Genomic DNA, 26,962 nt, shown 5'->3' with positions numbered 1-26,962 from the left:
CAGGATCGCTGGTGCATCGCTAAATGATCGCTAGTGATCTTTCATACAGAAAAATCTCACAGCGATGCTCACCTTTCACACACAGCGATGAAGACGTCCTCCCGCTCGTGTCTGGCGTCGCTCGTCGTCACAGCAGGAAGTCCCAGCTGACGAGGAGAAATGGAGCCGGACATTATCGCGCGATCAGCGATGGACAGCGGGGGAGCCGGCCGGAGGTAAGTATCACACACAGTGACGTTTTAGCGATATTGCTAGCGATATCGCTATGTGTAAAACCCCTTTAAGACTGTGTTCACACGTGATGGTGTTGCTGATGTTAATGGAACCACAAGTCATGTTATGTCAATTTGACATAATCACTTCAACAAACACCATCACATGGCCATATTGTTAGGCCACATTCATACCTGCATTATTTGGTCAGTATTTTACATCAGTATGTGTAAGCCAAAACCAGGAGTGGGTGATAAATACAGAAGTGATGACGTGTTTCTATTATACTTTTCCTCTGATTGTTCCTCTCCTGGTTTTGGTTTACAAATACTGATGTAAAATACTGGCCGTGTGCATGTGGCCTAACAATATGGCCATGTGATAGTTAGTCTTTGTTGATGTGGTTGCAGTGGTGATGTCAAGTTGACATAACATGACTGCTAAAGCCAATCACTGGGCTTCTCATTGTGGCTCAATTTGCATCAGCATCACCACTGAGCCCAGTCATTGGTTGCACTGGGGAAATTCCAGCTCCTAAATTCCCAGTGTTTATTTAAAAAAATTTAAAAACATGAATTCACAGACCAGCAAGCTATGACAATGAACGCCTGTGTGTGTTTGAAACGCGTTGCTTTGCACTGTGAATTCAATTTTTTTAAAATAAACACTGGAATTTTAGGAGTTTCAATTTTCCCATTTTTTCCTGTTTACGCACGTGTGGCCACATGGTTTCCCTGCTCCTACATGCATAGGACCGAATAGGTGAGCTGGTTTTGAACCTCTTTTTCTCTCATTGGTTGCACTGGTTATGTGATGTCAGCATGACATCACTACTGTACCTACATCAACCTAGCCAGTGCTGGAGCATCAATAGCAGGTACGGACTGGGATTGAAATTCAGCCCTGGCATTTGAAATCACACAGGCCCTTGATATCCCCTGCCCCCCGAACACTAGATGGGGATATATTACTAATATTACCCTGCCTGGGTGAATTCAAGATTTACTACCAGACCAATATTTCTAATGAAACCAATAATATTGCTATATGAGATTAAATATTAAAAATAACAAAATAATAATATTGCAATATTACACACAAATACCAACAAAATATAACCAACTATTACCAGCATATATAATACGATAATGACACCATACTGATTAAATGGGTTGAGGTTGAAGTCTATGTAACTTCAGACTTCTGAATCTTCATAGCACACTGATTCTCCGGTGCCAGATTCTGAGCAGCCATCATTTGACCACAAGTACTAAGATTGATATTACCATCATACAGTGACCATACAATGGTAATAACAGTTCTACACCGATGGGGTTAGGTTGAAGTTAGAATTGGGGGGATTTCCACTGTTTAGGCACATCAGGGGCTCTCCAAACGCTACATAGCGTTCAATCTCAAATCCGGCCAATTCTGCATTGAAAAAGTCAAAAGGTGCTCCTTCCCTTCCGAGCTCTGCCATGCGCCCAAACAGTGGTTTACCCCCACATATAGGATATCGGCGTACTCAGGACAAACTGCACAATAACTTTGGGGGTCTAATTTCTCTGGTGACTCTTGGGAAAATAAAAATGTGGGGGCAAAAGATCATTTTTGTCGAAAAAATATGATTTTTTATTTTCACGGCACTACGTTATAAACTTCTGTGAAGCACTTGGGGCTTCAAAGTGCTCACCGCGCATCTAGATAAGTTCCTTGGGAGTTATAGTTTCCAAAATGAGGTCACTTGTGGGGGTTTCTACTGTTTTGGCACATCAGGGGCTCTGCAAATGCAACATGACACCCTCAGACCATTCCATCAAAGTCTGCATTCCAAAACGTTACTACTTCCCTTCCGAGCCACGCTATGTACCCAAACAGTATTTTTCTCCCACACATGGGGTACCAGCGTACTCAGGACAAATTGTACAACAACTTTTGGGGTCCAATTTCTCCTATTACCCTTATGAAAATAAAAAATTGGGGGCTAAAAAATCATTTTTTGGAAAAAATTTTTTTATTTTCATGGCTCTGCATTATAAACTTTAGTGAAACACTTGGGTGTTCAAACTTCTCACATCACATCTAGATAAGTTCTTTGGGGGTCTGATTTCCAAAATAGGGTCACTTGTGTGGAGTTTCTACTGTTTAGGTGCTTCAGGGGCTCTGCAAACGTAATATGACACCCGAAGACATTCCCATGAAAATCTACATTCCTAAACGGTGTTCCTTCTCTTCTCAGCTCTGCCATGTGCCCAAACAGTGGTTCCCCCCATAAATGGGGTATCAGCGTACTCATGAAAAATTGCACAACAACTTTTTGGGTCCAATGTCTCCTGTTACTTTTGTGAAAATAAAAAATTGGGGGCTAAAAAAATCTTTTTTTTATCCAAAAAAATGATTTTTTATTTTCACGGCTCTGCATTATAAACTTTAGTGAAACACTTGGGGGTTCAAAGTTCTCACCACACATCTAGATAAGTTCCTTGGGTGGCCTAGTTTCCAAAATAGGGTCACTTGTGGGGGGTATCCACTGTTTAGGCACATCAGGGGCTCTCCAAACACGACATGGTGTCCGATCTCAATTCCAGCCAATTCTGCATTGAAAAAGTCAACCGACACTCCTTCCCTTCCAATCTCTGCCACACGCCCAAACATTGGTTTACCCCCCACATACGGGGTACCATCGTAATCAAGACAAATTGCCCAACAACTTTGGGGGTCTAATTTCTCCTGATACCCTTGGGAAAATAAAAATTTGGAGGTGAAAAGATTGTTTTTGTGGAAAAATATGATTTTTTATTTTCACAGCTCTATGCTATAAACTTCTGTGAAGCACTTGGGTGTTCAAAGTGCTCACCACACATCTAGATAAGTTCCTTAAGGGCTCTAGTTTCCAAAATGGTGTCACTTGTGGGGGGTTTCCACTATTTAGACACATCAGGGGCTCTCCAAATGCCTTATGGTGTCCGATCTCAATTCCAGCCAATTCTGCATTGAAAAAGTCAAACGGTGCTCCTTCCCTTCCGAGCTCTGCTGTGCGCCCAAACAGTGGTTTACCCCCTCATATTGGCGTATTCAGGAGAAATTGCACTACAAATTTTGTGGTTCATTTTCTCTTTTTACACTTGTAAGTGACTTCAAATGTGAGGTGGTACCTAAAAAAATGGTTTTGTAAATGTTGCTGTAAAAATGAGAAATCGTTAGTCAACTTTTAACCCTTATAACTTCCTAACAAAAAAAAATTAATTTTGTTTCCAAAATTATGCTGATGTAAATTAGACATGTGGGAAATGTTATTTATTAAGTATTTTGTGTGACATATCCCTCTGATTTAAGGGCATAAAAATCAAAAGTTTGAAAATTGCAAAATTTTCGCCACATTTCCGTTTTTTTTTCATAAATAAGCGCAAGTCTTATTAAATAAATTTTACCACTAATATGAAGTACAATATGTAACAAAAAGACATTCTCAGAATCAGCAGGATCCGTTAAGTATTCCATAGTTATAACCTCATAAAGTGAAAGTGGTCAGAATTGTAAAAATTGGCCTGGTCATTAAGCACTAAATTGGCTCTATCACTAAAGAGTTAATAATAATAATAATAATAATAATAATAATGACTCATTGGTTTCCCTAAAATAATAACAATCCCCCATTGTGCATCCTTATAAAAAAGACATTCAGAGCAGGGGTGTACATAGAAATAACTGGCTCCCCATAGAAAAAAATCCCACCACATCTCAGTCAAATAAGAGCATATCTCCCAACATTTTAAGAAACTGATAACTTTGCCCCTACTGAAGCCCCTAAGTGGTCTCACTCAGTATAATACCCCTTTCATGACCACCATAGAGTATTATGCCCACAGAAAGTATGATGACCTCACATAGTATGATTGCCCCACAAACCTTACACAAATTATGATGCCCCACAGCACCCCGCATGGGAAGATTGTCACCACAGCTTCCCATTCAGTATGGTATCCACCACAGCCCCCAATATATAGTCCGAGAGGCACCACAGACCCCCACACAGTATGATGTCTACTATAGGCCCCTAAATAAAGTTTGATATTTGCCCTTAACAATTTTCCCATATTGTTTGTATTTGGTCCAGATTTTAGACACAGCTGACTGTGAACAACCATCATCTTTTGCAACATTGCGTGATGATTTACCCTCTTTTAAGAGTTTGATAATCCTCTCCTTTGTTTCAATTGACATCTCTTGTGTTGGAGCCATGATTCATGTCAGTCCACTTGGTGCAACAGCTCTCCAAGGTGTGATCACTCCTTTTTAGATGCAGACTAACGAGCAGATCTAATTTGATGCAGGTGTTAGTTTTGGGAATGAAAATTTACAGGGTGATTCCATATTTTTTTTCCTCAGAATTGAGTGACTCCATAATTTTTCCCCTATGCTTGGTTTAAAAAAGTAACCATTACTGACTACCACATTTTTTGTTCTTGATTTCTGTTAATGTTTCTTAAAGCCAGAAAGTTGCCATTTGAAATGACTTTAGTTTTGTGCCATGTCTGTGATCTACTTTTTTTCTACAAAATTAAACAACTGAATGAACATCCTCCAAGGCTGGTGATTACATAATTTTTTCCAGGGGTTGTAGTATGCTGGTCCACCCAACAGTACACTATATAGTATGGTGGTCCACCCCATAGCCCCTTATATACTATGATGGTCTAACTCCCAACACCTTATATAGTGTGATGGTCCCACACAAGTCTCCTAAAATTAAAAGGATCCCTATACTCACCTAATCCAGAACCTCATACTCTGTAGCGTCTGATTCCTCTTCTATCCATTCTCACAGTAGATACTGGCGGCACAATGCAGTTATGCCATTGCAGGGCCAACCTCCCCTGTTGATGCTGGCCTTCAGCAGGTCGCAGGCAGAAGGGATGCCCGTGGCCTGCTGGCGTAAGTGACAGAACCAGCGCCTTTGTGCTCTGTCACAACTGTTAACAGTATAAGGGTACCGTTACACCTAGCGATGCACCAGCAATCCCGACCAGCGATATGACGTGGTCAGGATCGCTGGTACATCGCTAAGTGGTCGCTAGTGAGCTGCCACACAGGCAGATCTCACCAGCGACATCGCTGGGCACGGGGATCGCTACTTACCTGTCAGACGCGGCGATCCTGCGTCCTCCCGCCCGGCTCCAGGAATGGTCCAGGAGCTTCTCGCGCGATCAGCAATAACCAGCGGGAGAGCCGGTCGGAGGTAAGTATCACATGCAGCGATATCGCTAGCAATATCGCTGCAACGTCACAAAATCGGTGACTTTACAGCGATATTGCTAGCGATATCGCAGTGTGTAACGGGGGCTTAAGTGTCTTGTGGATGCAGATTCTGATAGCAATGTAGCACACAAGGCAACCTACTACCAGACGGCCTGGCAGATGGCCAGTCTAGCCCTGATCATTAGGTAAGTGTAGCTGTCTTTGCTATTATTATGCACAGGAAAACAACGGATTAAAAAAATAAAACAAACAGGTTCTTTAATTTATGCTTGAAGTAAAATCGTAAGTTGGTTACCAGTCAGTGAATCAAGCAAGTTTTAACAGGTGTGAGTGCCTGTTCAAAGCAGTTAAAACTGGTTTGAATCACTGACTGGTAAGGCCTCTTTCACACTTCAGTTTTTTGTATCAGTTATAATCCGCCAAAAAGGCGGACAAGCGGATCCGTTCTCAACTGATGTGAACGGATGGCACGGATCCTGAAAATGAAGAAATTTAAAGGAATCGCTGGGAGAGAGAGAGAGAGAGAGAGAGAGAGAGAGAGAGAGAGAGAGAGAGAGAGAGAGAGAGAGAGAGAGAGAGAGAGAGAGAGAGAGAGAGAGAGAGAGAATGAATATGAGAATATGAATTTTTGTTTTTTTTTGTCCGGCACCCAGAAAGAAATTCGGGTTAAATCAGTGTTTGCAGGATCCGCCAGAGAAAAAAACGTTACAAGCTCCGTTTTGAAATTTTTGAGGATGGTGACGGACAGCAACTTTTGGCGGATCCTCACAAAAAACGGATGCAACGGACAGCAATCCGTCACAATCCGCCATTAATGCAAGTCAATGGGAAAAAAACGGATCCTCAAAAAAAATTTGACGATCCGTTTTTTTTCAAAACCTGGCGGATTGTGACTGATTGTAAAAAACGGAAGTGTGAAAGAGGCCTAACCAACTTACGATTTTACTTAAAAAAATGCTTTGTCCCAATTAATTTGCACAGCACTGTATCATACTGAATGGTGACTGTACATACTTTGGTTCATGATTCTTAGAATGTCCCAGATTTTCATGTTCAAAAATATATATACACATACTATCTCCACTTAAATAATTCTATGCAGGGGAAATAGGCGTCTTTACACAACTTAGAAAATTATTTTTATTGAAAATATTTTTTAAAACATTAGAAAAAAGTTATTGTAGTTTAGATATTAGATCACTGGTAACATGCTGGTGTGAATGTACCACAGAAAAAAAACATATGAAAGCCAACATGTTTAAAATAATATTTACATATCATATGCATTAATTATGAGTTATACATACTGGCTGTATATGGGGTAATCTTTAACAAGTAGAATGATAGTAATACTCCATGAGTTTTCTCATCCACAGCCCTTCTCTAAAGACTTCCATCTTCTCCGGTCTTGTGCAACACATCCCCACACGACGCCCTTAAAGATCCTTAAAGATAGCAGTGTCATTATAATGCTCTCAAATAAAAATATCTGCAGTACACTGAGCCCTTGAATAAATAATTGCCCCTCACTATATTCCAGGCACAAAATATAACCTCACACTGTCCCTCTTATTGTACATGCTCTCCACACTGCTCCCTCCTTTCCATACTCCATATAGTCCCCGCTATAGGGCCCAGTCTCTAAAATGTGCCGCCTCATCACCCCCCTTCCTACACTGTCACCTCCTGGCCGTGCCCTTACACTGTTGCCCCATACTACACCCCCCTACACAACTCAGTGTCTCTTCTGTGCCCACTCACACTTATTTCCCCATACTGTCACCTTGTATGTTCCCCCCCTTAAATGTCACCATTACTACTTAGATAAACAATGTAAACCATAACGATAAGTGATACGATAGGTGACTCGTGTTTACAACACGAAGTGTTAAACAAAGACGAAATATATAAAATTAAAATCTTTATTGTAACAATATAAAAGCTATACATAAAGTTAAAATACAAAAAAACTCCAGATTTTCAAAGCCAGCTTACCCGTACACCCCGGTGTGTGAGATCCAATATCAATCCAGGAGAAAGTCTGCACGAAGACCAGAGCAGGAGCCAGCCACGAAAAATTCAAATGAAAAAATGTAACTTTAAACTCCAGCGGACAAAATCCAGGATGCAAAATTTAAAAAGTTTTTTCTTGCATTAGCAAAGATATTTATTATTAAAGTCCATCATAAAATAAATCCACACTTCTGGACAGTAGATAAATAGATTAGGGGAAGGGGGGGTTAGCCTCTCAGACTACGCTGTTATGAATGAGTCACCGTAGGAGGCAAAAACAGAAATGCTAGCTAAGTCCAGAAAACCAGAGAAGTTGGCAGCTATCGGATTGCAGACCCCTGAACCTATCAACACAACTAGCAGTAGCAGTGGGGGGTTCCTACGATGCCCTAGACCCCTCGATCACAGCCAGAGAATTAAATAGCCTAAAGACAGAAAGGGAAATCTAAACTGCCCCAGAGCAGACCCCAAAGCAAAAGGCAGCCCCCCACATATAATGACGGTGAAGCAAGAAGAAAGAACACAACACAGACAGAAAGATAGACTGAGCAAAGACGGGGCCCAAGCTAACTAGATAGGAAAGGACAGGAAGGCTGCTGTCTGCAATCCGTGAAAAACCCTATGAAAATAAGAGCCAACAGACTGACAGTGAAAAAGGCCCTGAAGACGCTAGGCTTCAAAAAGACTATGTCAGTACTCAGGAATATTCTGAAGACAGAGCAACAGGCAAAAGAAGAATCAGCTCACCCCAGCAGGGAATGGCAGAATCCAGAAAAGCAAGGCAAACAAAAACAAAACACAAATGCTAAAAGGCAAAGCAGAAAACTTAGCTTTAGAGGAGCAGGAATCAGACTGGTTTCCTAGAAGTCCACAGAGAAATCACCCGCAGGGCTGAAGGGCGTCGGCAGCCTTATATCCAGTCCGTGACTTCACTCAGCCAGTCATCATCATTAGGCTCAGGTGCCTGATAATCAGGCTCATTACCTTCCTTTACCAGAATAGGGAGTTCACCAGACCTCAGTGACGAAGGGGAAATGAACTCACAACAGTACCTCCCCCTTGAGGAGGGGTCACCGAACCCTCAACCAGGCCACCAGGGCGATCAGGGTGAGCCCGATGAAAGGCACGCACCAATCTTTTGGCATGAATATCAGAGGCAGAGACCCAGGAATTATCCTCGTGACCATAACCCTTCCACTTAACCAAATACTGGAGTCTCCGTCTAGCCAGACGGGAATCCAGTATTTTCTCTACCTCATATTCCATGTTACCTTCAACCAATACAGGGTCCGGAGGTGCCACCCCAGGAACAACTGGTTCAACAAACCTCTTCAACAAGGACTTATGGAACACATTATGGATTTTAAATGTAGGGAGAGCCAAACGAAAAGAGACCGGATTAATAATCTCCAAAATCTTGTAAGGTCCAATAAATCTAGGCTTAAACTTAGGAGAAGCCACCTTCATAGCAATATTTTTTTGATGATAACCACACCATATCACCAATCTTAAACTGGGGACCAATGGTCCTATGTCGATTGGAAAACCGCTGGGCCTTTTCCTGGGAGAGAGATAACTTATCCACCAACTGGTCCCAGATTTGGTGCATTCTCTCCACCACAGTGTCAACACCTGGGCAGGCAGAAGGCTCCACCTGCCCTGAAGAAAATCGAGGATGAAACCCAAAGTTACAAAAAAAAGGTGACATCAAAGTGGCAGAACTAGCTCTATTATTTAAAGCAAATTCGGCCAAGGGCAAAAATGAAACCCAATCATCCTGATCAGCGGAAATAAAACATCTCAAATACGACTCCAAGGTCTGGTTTGTTCTCTCTGTCTGCCCATTGGTCTGAGGGTGAAAAGCAGAGGAGAAGGACAACTGAATTCCCAGCTTGGAACAGAAAGTCCTCCAAAATCTAGACACAAACTGAACTCCTCTGTCAGATACAATGTTCTCAGGAATCCCGTGCAAGCGAACCACCTGTTGCAAAAACAGGGGCACCAACTCAGAGGAAGACGGCAACTTAGGGAGTGGTACAAGATGAACCATCTTAGAGAGCCTATCACAAATCACCCAAATAACAGTCATTCTTTGAGAGACCGGCATATCAGAGATGAAATCCATTGAAATATGGGTCCATGGCCTCCTGGGGACCGGCAAAGGCATCAACAACCCACTAGAGCGAGAACAAGATTTACACCGGGAGCAAGTCCCACAGGACTGCACAAAATTCCTGACATCATGAGACAAGGTGGGCCACCAAAAAGAGCGACTCACCAGATCTCTAGTACCAAAAATACCTGGATGACCAGCCAATGCAGAGCAATGAACTTCAGACATCACTCTCTTCTTCCACTGGTCAGGAACATACAACTTTCCACTGGGACAACGCTCAGGTTTGTCCTCCTGGAACTCTTGCAGAGCAAGTCTCAAATCAGGCGAGATGGCAGAAAGAACTACCCCTTCGCCTAAGATGGTAGCAGGCTTGGTCACCACAGGAGAATCAGCAAAGAAGCTCCTAGAGAGGGCGTCTGCCTTGACATTCTTAGTTCCAGGAAGAAAAGAGACCACAAAATCAAAACGTGTAAAAAACAAGGCCCACCTAGCCTGTCTAGGGTTCAAGTGTTTAGCCGACTCTAGGTAAATCAAATTCTTGTGGTCAGTGAGGACCACAACTTGATGTTTAGCTCCCTCCAACCAATGTCTCCACTCCTCAAATGCCCATTTCATGGCCAACAGTTCCCGATTCCCCACATCATAGTTACGTTCAGATGGAGAGAACTTTCGGGAAAAGAAAGACCAGGGATTCATTTTAGATGTTACAGGATCCTTTTGGGACAAAACAGCTCCTGCACCAATCTCAGAAGCATCCACCTCTACCTGGAACGAGAGTGAGACATCAGGTTGCCGCAAAACCGGGGCGGAGGTAAATCTTCGCTTCAGCTCCTGAAAGGAAGCAACAGCCTCCGGAGACCAATTCAACACATCAGCACCCTTCTTAGTCAGATCACTCAATGGCTTGGCAATACTAGAAAATTTTGCTATAAATGTCCGATAAAAATTAGCAAAACCCAAAAACTTCTGGAGGGCCTTCAAAGAAGTGGGCTGAACCCAATCATAAATGGCCTGTACCTTGGCCGGGTCCATTTCAATAGTTAATGGAGACAAAATAAATCCCAAAAATGAAATCCTCTGTACTCCAAAAAGGCATTTTGATCCTTTGACATACAGGGAATTCTCCCTCAAGATCCGGAACACAGTCCGAATATGTTCCACATGAGAATCCCAATCCTTGGAGAAGATCAAAATATCATCCAGATAGATAATCAAAAATTTATCGACAAAGTCTCAGAAAATATCGTTCATGATGCACTGGAAGACAGAAGGGGCATTAGTGAGCCCAAAAGGCATCACCAGGTACTCAAAATGTCCCTCCGGAGTATTAAACGCTGTCTTCCATTCATCCCCATGCTTAATGCGGATAAGATTATACGCCCCCTGAGGTCAAGCTTGGCAAACCAGCAAGCACCTCTAACTCTAGAGAATAGATCCGAAATCAGGGGTAACGGATACTGATATTTAATAGTAATTTTGTTGAGGGCACGATAATCAATACAAGGCCTTAAAGAACCATCTTTTTTGGCCACAAAAAAAACCCGGCACCTAAGGGTGAAGAGGATGGTCTAATATGACCCTTCTCCAACGCCTCCTTAATATAGGATCGCATAGCCTCGTGCTCGGGTACAGATAAATTGAAGAGCCGACCCTTGGGAAATTTACACCCCGGGCTCAGTTCAATTGCACAGTCATAACTCCTATGAGGAGGCAAAGACGCAGACTCATTCTCACTAAATACATCATAAAAGTCCGCCAAATAGTCAGGAACATCATGCGACTGAGGAGAGGTGGAAAAAACCGGAGCCTCACTAAAGGCACACCGACAACCCCAACTCACCACAGACACAGATTTCCAATCCAAAACTGGATTATGAATTTGCAACCAGGGAAACCCCAGAACAACGGCATCATGCAGACCATGCAACACCAAAAATCTGCAATTTTCTTGATGGTCTGGGGTGACCCGCATGACCACCTGGGTCCAAAACTGAGGTTTATTTTTCGCCAAAGGAGTAGCATCAATCCCCCTCAAAGGGATAGGCGTCTGCAGAGGTGTCATCGGAAATCCACAACGTTTGGCAAAATCCAAGTCCATTAGGTTTAGCGCTGCTCCTCAATCCACAAAAGCCTTGGCGGAAAATGTGGACAGGGAGCAGATCAGAGTAATTGCCAGAAGAAACTTAGGTTGAACACCACCAACAGAAAACGTGTGTGCAAAGCGTTTCTCTCGTTTAGGACAAACAGAAATAATATGCGAGGCATCTCCACAGAAAAAACACAGCTTATTACGCCTTCTGAACTCCTGACGTTGCGCCCTAGACAAAACTCTATCACATTGCATAGGTTCAGACGTCTGTTCAACCGGTGGCAACACCTCTCGTGCAATCCTGTGTTCATGTAAACGCCGATCAACCTGAATGGCTAATGACATAGAATCGTCCAGACCAGAGGGAACAGGAAATCCCACCATAGTATCTTTTATGGCTTCTGACAAACCCTTCCGAAAGAGAGCAGCCAAGGCATTATCATTCCAGGTAGTAAGGACCGCCCACTTTCGGAACTTTTGACAGTACAGCTCTGCAGAATCTCGACCCTGGTTCAATGCCAACAGGGTCTTTTCAGCCTGATCAATAGCATTAGGTTCGTCATACAACAACCCCAAGGCTTGAAAGAATGCGTTCACATTAGTTAGAATAGGATCATCTGGTTTCAAAGAAAACGCCCAATCCTGGGGATCGCCACGCAGCAAAGAGATGACAATTTTAACCTGCTGCACGGAGTTCCCTGACGAGTTAGGCTTCAAGGCAAAAAATAATTTACAATTATTTTTGAAACTCAAAAATTTAGATCGATCCCCAAAAAATACATCAGGTGTAGGGATCTTTGGTTCAACAGCATGCGAACGAGCAAGGTAGGAGGAAATTCCCTGCACTTCCGCAGCGAGCTGCTCCACATGATCAGACAATTGCTTTATCTCCATTGAGAGAAAAAAAAATTCCCCCTACGGCCTCAGAGATATAGAGGAAAGAATATACACCCTTTTTTTTTTTTTTCTTTAAACACAATTCTTTCCTGCTATTGAATACCCTAGGATCTGCGGTATGGCAGGTGATTCTGTTATGAATGAGTCACCGTAGGAGGCAAAAACAGAAATGCTAGCTAAGTCCAGAAAACCAGAGAAGTTGGCAGCTATCGGATTGCAGACCCCTGAACCTATCAACACAACTAGCAGTAGCAGTGGGGGTTCCTACGATGCCCTAGACCCCTCGATCACAGCCGGAGAATTAAATAGCCTAAAGACAGAAAGGGAAATCTAAACTGCCCCAGAGCAGACCCCAAAGCAAAAGGCAGCCCCCCACATATAATGACGGTGAAGCAAGAAGAAAGAACACAACACAGACAGAAAGATAGACTGAGCAAAGATGGGGCCCAAGCTAACTAGATAGGAAAGGACAGGAAGGCTGCTGACTGCAATCCGTGAAAAACCCTATGAAATTAAGAGCCAACAGACTGACAGTGAAAAAGGCCCTGAAGACGCTAGGCTTCAAAAAGACTATGTCAGTACTCAGGAATATTCTGAAGACAGAGCAACAGGCAAAAGAAGAATCAGCTCACCCCAGCAGGGAATGGCAGAATCCAGAAAAGCAAGGCAAACAAAAACAAAACACAAATGCTAAAAGGCAAAGCAGAAAACTTAGCTTTAGAGGAGCAGGAATCAGACTGGTTTCCTAGAAGTCCACAGAGAAATCACCCGCTGGGCAGAAGGGCGTCGGCAGCCTTATATCCAGTCCGTGACTCCACTCAGCCAGTCATCATCATTAGGCTCAGGTGCCTGATAATCAGGCTCATTACCTTCCTTTACCAGAATAGGGAGTTCACCAGACCTCAGTGACGAAGGGGAAAATGAACTCACAACACTACGCGTTTCTACATGGTCTGTCCAACTGAAAATTAAGCTACCAATATATAAGGAAGGGGGGGAAGGGATGAAAAAAGGAATTAAAATCAAGAGTAAGTCCTCCCATACTTTAACCCCATGATGACAAAACCCCAATCAATAGTGATACATGGAAAGAGCATATGAAAAGTCAGTTAACAAGTATACAAATATGTATATGGGAAAAGATGTTCTGGCATTCTACATCATAATAATGTCACTAAATAAATAGCTTGACACAAAAATACAACAAACAATATATATATATATATATATATATATATATATATATATACATAAACATACATTCACCAGATGGATAGATCATCAATTTTAATTTTAAATTTATTATTTCTTGTTTATTTCTTGTTCAATTCCCTTTAATTCTTCTTTCTTAAAAAACAAACAAACAAAAAAAAAAAACGGAAACACATTCAATAACAAGTAATAAGGTCCTGTCTCCTATTCATGCCATCTGGTGTACGACTACCTAAAGTAAAAATCCCAAAACTCTCCCTATTTAATAATTTGCGTTTATAATTACCGCCACGTGGAGGTGGAAAAACCTTTTCAATGCCCATAAAGGAAAATGAATCCGTGTTTCTTCCATGGACTATAACAAAATGTCTAGATGCAGCAGAAATAGTAAGTGCCGTAGTGCTCTCAATATCACTCAGATGTTTACGAATATGCCTTTTTAAGGGTCCTGACGTACAACCAATACATTGGATCAAACAAATGGTGCATTCTATTGAATATATGATATAGTCAGAACTACAATTAATAAAGTTGTTAATTACATAGGTTTTTTTATAAGCAAATGAAGAAAAAAGTTTCGATTTTTTTGCAAAATGACAGCACTTGCACTTTCTTGCACCACATGGAAAAAACCCTTTCATATCCAACCACGTTGTTGGAGTGGTGGATTTTTCAGAAAAATAACTCGGGGAAAGAATATCCCTTAAAGAAGGTGCTTTTTTGGCAATAAATTCAATTTTGTTATTTCTCAAGATTTCCCTTAATTTTGGGTCCTGATTAAGAATGGGTAAATATTTCAGAAGAATTTTCTTGATATTATAAAAATCTGTACTATATTGTGTTGAAAAAATTATTGTAGATTTTCTAGTATCAGAATCTTTTTTCTTTTCGCCAAAAAGGTTACTACGTTTTACTTCATTAACAATTTTATCCGCTCTATCAAGACACCATCGGGAGTAAAGACTAGTAGAGACTAAAAACTTGTAAGAGATTAAAGAAAAGAGGATACTCCTGATGGTGTCTTGATAGAGCGAATAAAATTGTTAATGAAGTAAAACGTAGTGACCTTTTTGGCGAAAAGAAAAAAGATTCTGATACTAGAAAATCTACAATAATTTTTTCCACACAATATAGTACAGATTTTTATAATATCAAGAAAATTCTTCCGAAATATTTACCCATTCTTAATCAGGACCCAAAATTAAGGGAAATCTTGAGAAATAACAAAATTGAATTTATTGCCAAAAAAGCACCTTCTTTAACCCCTTCCTGCCATCCGACGTACTATCCCGTCCATGGGACCTGGGCCCCTATGCCCATGGACGGGATAGTACGTCTACTGCGATCAGCGGCGCCCACGTGGTGAGCACCGCTGATCGCGGCCGGTTGTCAGCTGATTATCACAGCTGACACCCGGCACAATGTGTCAGGGGCGGTCACGGACCACCCCCGACACGTTAACCCCTTGCACACCGCGATCAAACATGATCGCGGTGTACCGGGGGTTAAAGGGAAGCATCGGCAGGGAGGGGGCTCCCTCCGTGCTTCCCTGAGCCCCCCACGGCAGCGCAATGTGCAGCGCTGCTGCGGGGGGCTCCTTTCCTGCAGGCCCCCGAATCCAAGATGGCGACGGGGGCCTTCGGGGGCCTGCTGGAAGCTGGCTTCCTCAGTGCCTGCACAGCGCAGGCATGAGGAAGCCTTCTGCACTGCCTGTGACAGATTGCTGATCTGTCACAGTGATCTGTGATGTGACAGAACAGCGATCTGTCACAGGACAGTGATGTCCCACCTCGGACTATTTAATAAAGTTAAAAAAAAAAAAAGTGTTAAAATAATTAAAAAAAAATCGCCAAATAAATTAGAAAAAAAAAAAAATATTCCCCCAATAAATCCATTTTTTGGAAATAAAAAAAAACCAATAAAAGTACACATATTAGGTATCGCCGCGTCCGTAATGACCCGCCCTATAAAACTGTCCCATTAGTTAATCCCTTTAGCGAACCCCTTAAAAAATAAAAATAAAAAACGAAGCAAAAAATAATGATTTATTATCATACCACCAAACAAAAAGTGTAATAACGTGCGACCAAAAAGACGCATATAAATATCCATGGTACCGCTGAAAACGTCATCTTGTCCTGCAAAAAATGAGCTGCAACACAGCATCATCAGTTAAAAAATAAAAAAGTTATAGCTCGCAGAATAAAGCGATGCAAAAATAATTATTTTTTATATAAAATAGTTTTCATTGCATAAAACCGACAAAACATAAAAAAAGACCTAAATGAGGTATTGCTGTAACCATACTGACCCGAAGAATAAAAGCGCTTTATCAATTTTACCGCACGCGGAACGGTGTAAACGCACCCCCCCCAAAAGAAATTCATGAAACGCTGGTTTTTGTTCATTCTGCATCCCAAAAATCGGAATAAAAAGCGATCAAAAAATGTCACGTGCCCGAAAATGGTACCAATAAAAACGTCAACTCGTCCCGCAAAAAATAAGACCTCACATGACTTGGTGTGTCAAAATACGGAAAAATTATAGCTCTCAATATGTGGTGATGCAAAAACTATTTTTACAATAAAAAGCGTTTTTTAGCGTGCGACAGCTGCTAAACATAAAAATCGCCATAAATAGTAAATCAAACCCCCCGTTATCACCCCCTTAGTTAGGGAAAAATAATAAAATAAAAAAATGTATTTATTTCCATTTTTCCGTTAGGGTTAGGGTTAGGGCTAGGGTTAGGGCTAGGGTTAGGGTTAGGGTTAGGGCTGAGATTAGGGTTAGGGGTGTGTTGGGGTTCGGGTTGGAGTTAGAATTGGGGGTTTCCACTGTTTGGGCACATCAGGGGCTCTCCAAATGCAACATGGCGTCTGATCTCAATTCCAGCCAATTCTGAGTTGAAAAAGTCAAATGGTGCTCCTTCCCTTCCAAGCTCTGCCATGCGCCCAAACAGTGTTTTACCCCCACATGTAGGGTATCAGCCTACTCAGGACAAATTGCAAAACAATTTTTGGGGTCCAATTTCTCCTGTTACCCTTAGGAAAATAAAAAATTGGGGGCAAAAATATCATTTTTGTGGAAAAAAATGATTTTTTTATTTTCACGTGCGAGTGTTATAAACTTCTGTGAAGCACTTGGGGGTTCAAAGTGCTCACCACACATCTAGATAAGTTCCGTGGGGGATCTAGTGTCCAAAATGGGGTCACTTGTGGGGAGTTTCAATAGTTTAGGTACATCAGGGGCTCTCCAAACGCACATGACACCCGCAGACCATTCCATCAAAGTCTGCATTCCAAAACGTCACTGCTTCCCTTCCGAGTCCCGACGTGTGTCCATACAATAGTTTTCTCCCACATATGGGGTGTCAGCGTACTCAGGACAAATTTGACAACAACTTTTGGGGTCCAATTTCTCCTGTTACCCTTGGGAAAATGAAAAAATTGGGGACTAATTGATCATGTTTGTGGAAAAAATACGATTTTTTTATTTTCATGCCCGGGCATTATAAACTTCTGTGAAGCCTTTGGGGGTTCAAAGTGCTCACCACACATCTAGATAAGTTCCTTAGGGGGTCTCCTTTCCAAAATAGGGTCACTTGGGGGGGTTTCCACTGTTAAGGTACATTAGGGGCTCTCCAAAGGCAACATGACACCCGCAGACCATTCCATCAAAGTCTGCATTCCAAAACGTCACTACTTCCCTTCTGAGCCCTGACATGTGTCCATACAGTAGTTTTATCCCACATATGGGGTGTGAGCGTACTCAGGACAAATTGGACAACAACTTTTGGGGTTCAATTTCTCCTGTTACCCTTGGGAAAATAAAAAAATTGGGGACTAATTGATCATGTTTGTGGAAAAAATACGATTTTTTTATTTTCATGCCCTGGCATTGTAAACTTCTGTGAAGCCCTTGGGGGTTCAAAGTGCTCACCTCACATCTAGATAAGTTCCTTAGGGGGTCTAGTATACAAAATGGGGTCATTTGTGGGGGGTTTCCACTGTTTAGGTACATTAGGGGCTCTCCAAAGGCAACATGACACCCGCAGACCATTCCATCAAAGTCTGCATTCCAAAATGTCACTACTTCCCTTCCGAGCCCCGACGTGTGCCCATACAGTAGTTTTCTCCCACATATGGGGTATCAGCATACTCAGGACAAATTGGACAACAACTTTTGGGGTCCAATTTCTCCTGGTACCCTTGGGAAAATAAAAAAATGGTGACTAAAAGATCATGTTTGTGGAAAAAATACGAATTTTTTATTTTCACACCCGGGCGTTATAAACTTCTGTGAAGCACTGGGGGGTTCAAAGTGCTCACCACACATCTAGATAAGTTCCTTGGGGGGTCTAGTTTACAAAATGGTGTCATTTGTGGGGGGTTCCACTGTTTAGGTACATCAGGGGTTTTCCAATCGCGACATGGTGTCCGATCTCAATTCCAGCCAAAAACGTCAAATGGCGCTGCTTCCCTTCCGAGCTCTGCCATGCTCCCAAATAGTGGTTTACCCCCACATGTGGGGTATCAGCGTACTCAGGACAAATTGCACAATAACTTTTAGGGTCCTGTTACCCTTGGAAAAATAAGAATTGAGGGTGAAAAGATCATTTTTGTGGAAAAAATATGATTTTTTAATTGTACGGCTGTATGTTATAAACTTCTGTGAAGCCCTTGGGGGTTCAAAGTTCTCACCACACATCTAGATAAGTTCCTTAGGGGGTCTAGTTTCCAAAATGGTGTCATTTGTGGGGGGTTTCCACTGTTTTGGTACATCAGGGGTTTTCCAATCACGACATGATGTCCGATCTCAATTCCAGCCAAAAACGTCAAATGGCGCTGCTTCCCTTCCGAGCTCTGCCATGCGCCCAAATAGTGGTTTACCCCCACATGGGTATCAGCGTACTCAGGACAAATTGCACAATAACTTTTAGGGTACTGTTACCCTTGGGAAAATAAAAATTGGGGTGAAAAGATCATTTTTGTGAAAATTTTAATTGTACCGCTGTACGTTATAAACTTCTGTAAAGCCCTTGTGGGTTCAAAGTTCTCACCACATATCTAGATAAGTTCCTTGGGGGGTCTAGTTTCCAAAATGGGGTCACTTGTAGGGGGTTTCCACTGATTAGGTACATCAGGGACTCTCCAAACATGACATGGCATCCAATCTGAATTCCAGCCAATTTTGCATTGAAAAAGTCAAACGGTGCTCCTTCCATTCTGAGCTCTGCCATGCGCCGAAACAGTCGTTCCCCCCCACATATCAGGTATCAGCGTACTCAGGACAAATTGCACAATAACTTTTGCAGTCCAATTTCTCCTGTTACCCTTGGTAAAATAAAAAAATTGAACCTGAAGTATTTTTTTTATGAAAAAAAGTTAGATGTTCATTTTTTTTTAAATATTCAAAAAAATTCCTGTGACGCACCTAAAGGGTTAATAAACTTCTTGAATGTGGTTTTGAGCACCTTAAGGGGTGAAGTTTTTAGAATGGTGTCACTTTTGGGTATTTTCTATCATATAGACCCCTCAAAGTGGCTTCAAATGTGATGTGGTCCTAAAAATAAAATGGTGTTGTAAAAATGAGAAATCGCTGGTCAACTTTTAACCCTTATAACTTCCTAACAAAAAAAAATTTTGGTTCCAAAATTGTGCTGATGTAAAGTAAACATGTGGGAAATGTTAGTTATCAAGTTTTTCGTGTGCCGTATCTCTGTGATTTAAGGGCATAAAAATTCAAAGTTGGAAAATTGCAAAATTTTCAAAATTTTCGCCAAATTTCCGTTTTTCTCACAAATAAACGCAAGTTATTTGAATGAAATTTTACCACTATCATGAAGTACAATATGTCACGAGAAAACAATGTCAGAATCACCGGGATCCATGGAAGCGTTCCAGAGTTATGACCTCATAAAGGTACAGTGGTCAGAATTGTAAAAATTGGCCCGGTCATGAACGTGCAAACCACCCTTGGGGGTGAAGGGGTTAAGGGATATTCTTTCCCCGAGTTATTTTTCTGAAATATCCACCACTCCAACAACGTGGTTGGATATGAAAGGGTTTTTTCCATGTGGTGCAAGAAAGTGCAAGTGCTGTCATTTTGCCAAAAAATCGAAACTTTTTTCTTCATTTGATTATAAAAAAACCTATGCAATTAACAACTTTATTAATTGTAGTTCTGACTATATCATATATTCAATAGAATGCACCATTTGTTTGATCCAATATATTGGTTGTGCTTCAGGACCCTTAAAAAGGCGTATTCGTAAACATCTGAGTGATATTGAGAGCACTACGGCACTTACTATTTCTGCTACATCTAGACATTTTGTGATAGTCCATGGAAGAAACACAGATTCATTTTCCTTTATGGGCATTGAAAAGGTTTTTCCACCTCCACGTGGTGGTAATTATAAACGCAAATTACTAAATAGGGAGAGTTTTTGGATTTTTACTTTAGGTAGTCGTACACCAGATGGCATGAATAAGAGACAGGACCTTATTACTTGTTATTGAATGTGTTTCCGCTTTTTTTTTTTTTAAGAAAGAAGGATTAAAGAGAATTGAACAAGAAATAAACAAGAAATAATAAAGCAAAAACAGTTGCGGTACAAATAAGTGAATTTAATAAAAAAATACTCAGTGCAAAGCAACCATAGAAAGTAATAAATACTGGATCAGTAGTGTGTATACGGTGTCTGCAAAACATGGGAACAATTCCAATAACAAGAGGTAATATCTGCATAGAAGAAAGGTATTAATGTTACCCATGTCTGCTGATGACTGATGTTGCTGGTTCGCCCTCCCAGGGCAGCGGGGGGGTACTCGGTACCGGGCCGGTGTCAGGGGGATGTGTCACAGCGGCGGTGACCCGGTCAGTGGCCCTGGGCGCCCAAATCAATGGTGGTTTTTAATGTAGTTTATGTGAATAGTTCGTGACGCCACCTGTGGTGTTCGGCAAGGTAGGTGTTAAGCCGACGCTGCATGCAGATCTGCTGGGACTGATGGTGTGGTGCAGCAAAGATGGTGTAGCTCCCCACAGGTGGAGCTGTAGTCCCAGGGCAGTGTAGGTGCTATGGATCAGGAGAGGCGCAGGATGGTATGGATGCTGGTACTCAGATGTAGCGGTGCTGAAGGTGTTAGCACACAAATAAATGGAGGACACCAGAGCTTGCAGTTTTGAAGCTTTACTCACAGTTCGTGATACACACTGGTGCCTGCCTCCGCGCCGTGTCCTCCGGGGTAAAGACTCAACCAACCTCCCGGGCAAGTCAGGGCTTTCCTCTCCAACACTCCGCCAATGCGCCTTGTGGTGTGAAGCACTCCAGTACTTAGTAACCCTAGAATGCCTCCTAAGAGATGTTCCTAGAACTCTACTTGCACGGCAGACAGCTGTAGCCTGCTTCAGGGACGCCTCACTCCCGGCTCTCTATCTATTTTGCTGTTGTGCCTCAAGTCTTGGATGGGAGTAATGCATTTACAGCCAACTACTCCACCGGTGTCTGCTGCAGAACCGTAAGTGTCCATACAACCTCGGGGACCGGGCCTCGGCCTTGTGCTGAGAACCTATAGGCAGGGTTCCTCTTCCAACCCACTTCTCCTCTCTGTTCTCTACTCCTTCATTCCGTACTTGACTCTCTTTCTTATGGATACTTAGGTTACAGTTCTACGTCTTTCTCCTTTCTTCCCCTTTCCCGTGCCAGCTGGCTCAGGTCACTGAGGCAGCTGCAGCACTCCTTCCTCCATCCCTTCTTCCAGGGATCCTCACTCCTCTCTGAGTGGCTTCCTTCCCGACTGACCTTCTGTCAGACTGACCTCCTCCTCTGGGACTCACCCCAGACTGACCTGTAATTCTAAACCTTCCCAATCTTTTATATGGATCTAAACTCTACCCACCTCAAAACACATCCAGTGTTCCAAGCAGGGAACCACCAGAGGTGCTCTGCTATTCTCTAAGCACTGAGCCGCAATGTGGTTGTGCAGAACTACCCTGTTGTGTGGGGTGCGAGTGTTGGAGTATGGAAAGGCGCTCCCAACTTACCCAGACGGTGGGGCCCCACACCTTAGGAGAAGGTGCAGTACCTCTGTGGCGACAGAGCCTCAGGGACGCCACATTGCCAAGGGTAAAGATGCATCAGACACATATATTTTGTCTTCGTGTAACACATCGTGATCTAAACACGACTCACATATTGTGTGATCAGTATGGTTTACTATGTCTTTGGAGTGTTGCCCTCCCCTGAGTGAGGTACCGCACAAGGGCTTGGGTAGTATGTTCATCATTAGATAAACAATGTGTCTGGTCTATGCTTTCTCACACTAATACATTTATTTGTGAGAGTGCACTGCACATGAAACCCGGCTGCTCTTATTAGGGTGTTACGCTATTGACGCAGGTGACGAGAGTGGACCCACTGGGCCGTGACGCCGAGCCCTCCCCGAGCGAGCGCACCAAGTGGACCGACCCCTATACAGGGACCGTTAGGGAACAGACTCGGGAAGTTCTAGCGCCACGGCAGCCAGGACCAGGGGTCGGCTCAGGAGGGTGAACAGATGATGAGGAACAGAGGAAGATCCGGAGAGGAACCAGGATGACCAGGGTCCAGAGACTGAGGAAGAAGGAGAAGGACGGAGGAGGATGACGGGGGTCCAGGAAGAGGCGAACTGAAAAGGGAAGGAGACACAGGGGTTAGCAGGAGGCACGGACCGGAGAGTCAGAGGAACACTGGGGACACAGGCGGAAGACACAGGGGTTAGCAGGAGGCACAAGACACAAGGGGTTAACTAGTGCGCAGCTTGCAAGGGACTAGCAGCAGAGAGCGCGGCCTAGACAACCGAGAGGTAACTCAATAGTCAGGCGCCTCCACTAAGGGAGGGCGGCCTGAAATACCTGGTGGTGGCCTCTGATAGGTCGGGAGGCCGGTCCGGGTCAGGTCACGCCAGACAGGTGGCTGACGGCAGAGGTGCGGCTTATCCCTTCGGCGCGTGCGCAGAGGCACAGTGCGCGTGGCCGAGGGAAGTGGAGGAGAGCGTCGGGACGCCGGCCGCCGGAAAGCGAGGGGAGCGGAGGCGCGCGTGCAGGACGCGTCAGAGGAGCGAGTCGGGGCAGAAGCAGGAGCGGTGAGTATGGCAGCAGGAGCAGGAGCGGCGAAATGGGGAGCGGTGCTAACAGTACCCCCTCTCTTACACTCCCCTCCACTGCGTCTGGCTAAAAACCTCTTAAGGATGCGTGGGGCATTGATATTCTCCTGCGGCTCCCAAGATCTCTCCTCGGGACCAAAACCTTTCCAGTCAACCAAAAAAAAGGTTTTACCTCTAACTTTTTTCGAGGCCAGAATGTCTTTTACTTCGAAGACGTCATCAGATGTGACAGGAAGAGAAGAAAGGTTCGGGGCCGGGTGAAACCGATTCAGGACAACCGGTTTAAGGAGAGAGACGTGGAAGGAGTTGGGAACCCGAAGCGACGCAGGCAACTCCAGTTCGTAAGATACGTTGTTAAGACGTTTGAGAATCTTGAAAGGCCCAATGTAGCACGGTCCCAGCTTGTAAGAAGGGAGCTTTAGCCTAATGTACTTGGCCGACAACCAAACTTGTTGACCTGGGAGGTAGGTTGGAGCATCCAAGCGTCTTTTGTCAGCGTGCCTCTTCATGCGCTCCCCAGACCTCCGGAGGGCCTCCTTAGTTTCGGACCAGATCCTAGAGAACTCGGGTCAGGGAATCGTCTGCAGGCACACCGGAGGAACCGGACAAAGGTAGAGGGACACCAGGGTGCATGCCAAAGACCACGAAAAATGGAGACTTGGCTGATGACTCGCTGGGATGGTTATTGTAGGAGAATTCTGCCCAGGGAAGTAGATGGACCCAGTTATCTTGATGAGCATTAGAGAACTGCCGTAAGTAGGACGCTACTATAGTGTTTACGGTGAAACTACGTCAGAGAGTGGACCCTCTGGATCGCGGATCCGGAGCCCCTGGGCCGAGCATGCCAGGTGAAGACCGACCCCTATACAGGGATCGTTTGGGGCAGGGCCACAGAGGACAGAGGCGCGACAGCCGGAACCAAGAGGGACGGCTCCACGGACCTAAGGGGGCTCGGGAGACGGAGGACTGAGATACAAATGGGGACCGGAGGCACAGAGGGAAGCACAATACGGGAAATGGCAAAAGGACGGGCCAGGACTGGCAGGAGCCAGAGGAGAGGGGCACAGAGGATAGAAAGGAAGCAGCGCCTGGACAGGCCGGGGAAGGGCAAGACAAGGGGGCCGAGTACGGCAGGGAGGCAGAGCCTGAGAGCCCTGGCGGAGAACAAGGCAGAGAACAAAGATCTACAGGGATACTGTAGTGGCCAGAGGGTGCAGATACTACACAATCATCAGGCGTCCTCCTAACAGCGAGGACGCCTGAAATATACTAACCCCCGGAAGTGCGTCCACAGTCCAGCCCCTCAGCGCCGCCCACCGCTGGAGAGAGAGAGCGGGAGGGGGCGTGCACGTGGTAGGGGGCGGGTGCCAGGAGCCGCAGTGAGGACGAACGTGCGACGGGCGCGCGCCCGGTCGGGAGCGCGCAGGTAAGGGAACGCTGCGGCGTGCGCAGCCGCAGGAGGGGCATCGGCGAGCATAGCCGCCGATGTCACAGCTAGTACCTGATTAACGTGTTCAACCTGACCATTGGACTGGGGATGGTACGCGGATGAAAAGTCCAGTCTTATCTCCAGAAGTTTACACAAGGCCCTCCAAAATCGAGAGGTGAACTGTACACCTCGATCGGAAACAATATGCTGTGGAAAGCCGTGGAGGCGGAAGATGTGCTGGATAAAAATCTTCGCCAACTCTGGAGCGGAGGGCAGCGCAGGTAGAGGAACAAAATGGGCCATCTTGGAGAAGCGGTCGACCGCTACCAGGATAGTCGTAGATCCGGAAGATTTAGGCAGATCCGTGATGAAATCCAAACCTATATGTTGCCATGGAATCGAGGGAATCGGGAGAGGAAGCAGAAGGCCGGCGGGTGGTCGCCTAGGAATCTTGACCTTGGCGCAAGAGGGACAGGAGGCCGTGAAGTCTGTCACATCCTGGCGGAGTGAGGGCCACCAATAAAAACGAGCGATGAGCTCAAATGTCTTCTTGACTCCGACATGTCCGGAAATTTTAGAGGAATGGCCCCAATGCAGTACCTTTTTTCTTTCTGAGTCAGGGACGTAGGTCTTGCCGGGGGGAGGAGTAATCAGTCTCACCAGGGCCACAGTGATGATCTTAGCGGGATCGATAATGTGAGTTGGTTCCTCCATCAGATCAGGGGACTGCAGAGACCGGGACAATGCGTCCGTCTTGATGTTCTTTGGCCCGGGACGGAAACGCAATTCAAAATCGAACCGACCAAAGAAGAGGGACCATCTGGCCTGCCGAGGGTTAAGTCTCTGGGCTGACTGGAGATATGCAAGGTTTTTGTGGTCGGTAAAGATAGTAAACGGATGGACCGACCCTTCAAGAAGGTAACGCCACTCCTCCAGTGCCAACTTTATGGCCAACAGCTCTCGATCCCCGATGGCGTAGTTACACTCAGCCGGCGAGAAGGCCTTTGAAAAGAACCCGCAGGTAATCAGTCGGCCGGACGGGAACCTCTGTGAGAGCACTGCACCTGCACCGGTGGAAGAGGCGTCTACCTCCAGGATGAATGGCTTATTAGCATCGAGTCGGTGTAGGACAGGTGCAGTCGCGAAGGCTTGCTTCAGGCAGGAAAAGGCCTCTTCAGCCTCCGGGGGCCAGGACGAGGAGTTGACGCTCTTGCGAGTGAGACTGGAGATGGGTTTGATGATGGACGAAAAATGTGGCACAAATTGACGGTAATAGTTGGCGAAGCCGAGGAACCTTTGAATCGCCTTGACCCCCACTGGGCGGGGCCATCGAAGAATAGCCGACAGTTTCTCAGGATCCATCTCCAGCCCAGAATCAGAAACGATGTAGCCCAAGAAAGGCAAGGAAGACTGCTCAAAGAGACACTTCTCAAGCTTCGCGTAGAGGCGATTCTCCCGCAGACGTTGTAGGACCAGGCGAACACTCCTCCTATGGGACGCCAGATCCGGGGAAAAAATAAGGATGTCGTCCAGATACACCATCACGCAGGAGTATAACAAGTCTCGGAAGATATCATTGACGAACTCCTGAAAGACCGCGGGAGCGTTGCAGAGACCGAAGGGCATAACCAGGTATTCGTAATGCCCGTACCGGGTGTTAAAGGCGGTCTTCCATTCGTCACCAGGGCGAATGCGGATGAGGTTGTAAGCCCCGCGTAGATCCAACTTCTAGAAGATGCGGGCTCCCCGCAACCGGTCAAAGAGTTCAGGAATGAGAGGCAACGGATACTTGTTCTTCACAGTAATGTCGTTCAGGCCCCGGAAATCAATACAAGGACGGAGAGAACCGTCTTTCTTCTTTACAAAGAAAAACCCGGCTCCGGCCGTTGAGGAAGATTTCCGTATGAACCCTCGAGCTAAATTCTCACGAATATACTCGGACATGGCCGTAGTCTCTGCAGGGGACAAGGGATAAATTCGCCCTCGGGGCGGAGTGGTCCCGGGTCGCAGGTCAATAGGGCAGTCATACGGGCGATGCGGGGGAAGAACCTCTGCCTCCTTCAACCTAATGAAGTTCCCTGCCGCGACCGAGTCCACATAGGCCACCTCCGAACCACGTCTCTGACCCAAAACCAACTGAACCGAAAGGGTAAGGGGGTGAGAGGAGTGAGACACACCTAGATCGGCTTCTCTTACCTGCCCTAGGTGGAGGAGTTTCCCGGTCTCTCAGGACAGGAGCGTAGGAAGTGAGACGCGCTGCCGCAATACAGGCACAGACCCTCCATCAGTCTCTCCTTACGGCGCTGTTCTGCCAACTTGACCCGATCCACCTGCATTGGCTCAGGCGCCGGACTGGAGGATGCCCCAGGGGGACGTGGGCTGGACGGCCTGTGAAAAGAAGCAGATGGTTTAAGCGGTCTCCTATCCCTAGCAGTCTCCCTAGCGCGTTCCTGGAACCGAAGGCCGATGCGTGTGGCCAACGAAATTAAATCCTCCAAGGAGGTTGGGGTGTCTCGCCCTGCCAGCTCATCTTTAATTTTGCCAGAGAGACCACGCCAGAAGGCCCCAACCAAAGCCTCGTTATTCCA

General features: G+C 44.9%; 1 protein-coding gene across 1 annotated transcript in view; it reads left to right on the top strand.

Annotated features, from left to right (window-relative positions):
* CHRNB4 (cholinergic receptor nicotinic beta 4 subunit) overlaps positions 1-26,962 on the top strand; it is a 108,024-nt gene that overhangs the window by 18,153 nt on the left and 62,909 nt on the right. The window lies entirely within an intron of this gene.

Source organism: Dendrobates tinctorius, unplaced genomic scaffold (assembly GCF_039654945.1).
Source record: "Dendrobates tinctorius isolate UK_male_01 unplaced genomic scaffold, ASM3965494v1 ptg000062l, whole genome shotgun sequence".
Taxonomy (NCBI): domain Eukaryota; kingdom Metazoa; phylum Chordata; class Amphibia; order Anura; family Dendrobatidae; genus Dendrobates; species Dendrobates tinctorius.
The sequence above is the reverse complement of the archived record's forward strand: the minus strand, read 5'-3'. Positions and strand labels throughout refer to the sequence as shown.